A 1,217-nucleotide genomic window follows, 5' to 3' on the forward strand; every position below is an offset into this window, starting at 1 on the left:
AGGTGGCTTAGGCCTGTAATCCTAGCACTCTGGGATGCCAAGAAAAGTGGATGGATTGCTTGAGCTCAGGAGTTGGAGACCATCCTGAGCAAGACTGAGACCCCCATCTCTACTAAAAAAAAAAAATGGAAAAACTAGCTGGACATTGTGGCTGGTGCCTGTAGTCTCAGCTACTCCAGGGGCAGAGGCAAGATCTTTTGAGCCCAAGAGACTGTTGCTGTGAGCTGTGTTGATGACTGTTGCTGTGAGCTCATGTTGCTGTGAGCTGTGATGATGCCAGGGCACTCTAGCCTGCAACAACAGAGTGAGACTCTGTCTCAAAAATAAATAAATAAATAAATAGATACATAGATAAATAAATAAAATCTCCTACTGTATTTGTAAGGTCTATCAATTTCTCCTAGAAATGCTATCATTTTTTATTTTCTATCTATATATTTTAGGCTATGTTAATAACTGCATAAGTTAGAACTGTTCTATCTTCCTCCTGAATGGAAACTTTTGTATGAAGTATTACACTATATCTTATGAAATAATACACTATATCTTCAGTAATGTCGCTTACCTTGAAATCTGCTTTCATGATATTATATTAATAATTCTCCCATTTGGTTTGTACTTACAAATTATAATGTTTTTCCATTTGGTTACATTAGTCTTTACATTGCTATTAACTTGCTCTTTGAAGTACTATGTATTTTCATTTTGAAATTTTATCCAGTTTAACAAGTGCATGTTTTCTCCAGAACATTTAGTGTACATCTATTTAATTTAAACATTGTTATATGTGAGTTTGAGCCTATTCTGACTATTCATTATCTATTTGCTCCACTTATTCCATATTTCTCTTTTTGTTCTTTTTTGTCTCTTTTCCATTGATTAGTATTTTCTCATTTTGTATTTCTCCTCTATCAGCTTTTTTTTTTTTTTTTTATTATTGGGGTCTTCCGGTAGAGACCGGAAAACCTGCTAGACAAATTCTAAAAGAGCTGTAACACTCTCTATCAGCTTTTTAAACTTTCTCTCACTATTTGATGTTTACCCCAGACATTACAATATATAACCATGGATCATAAAAGTGTGATAAAATTTAGCACTTCTCCTACTTTATGGACAGTCAATATATGTACTGTAGAAAAATTCAAGTCCATGATAGATCCGCTTATACCTGTATGTTAATTCCTTGAAGACAAGACTATTTATCTTATAGAATCAGT

General features: G+C 33.8%; 1 non-coding gene across 1 annotated transcript; it reads right to left on the minus strand.

Moving 5' to 3' along the window:
• Positions 1 to 938: 938 nt before the first annotated feature.
• On the minus strand, positions 939 to 1,000 carry LOC128591026 (U7 small nuclear RNA). The gene has a single exon (XR_008381470.1). It is a non-coding gene; the product is annotated as a U7 small nuclear RNA (small nuclear RNA).
• Positions 1,001 to 1,217: the final 217 nt, after the last annotated feature.

This window comes from Nycticebus coucang, chromosome 7 (genome assembly GCF_027406575.1).
Source record: "Nycticebus coucang isolate mNycCou1 chromosome 7, mNycCou1.pri, whole genome shotgun sequence".
In the NCBI taxonomy this organism is placed as follows: Eukaryota; Metazoa; Chordata; class Mammalia; order Primates; family Lorisidae; genus Nycticebus; species Nycticebus coucang.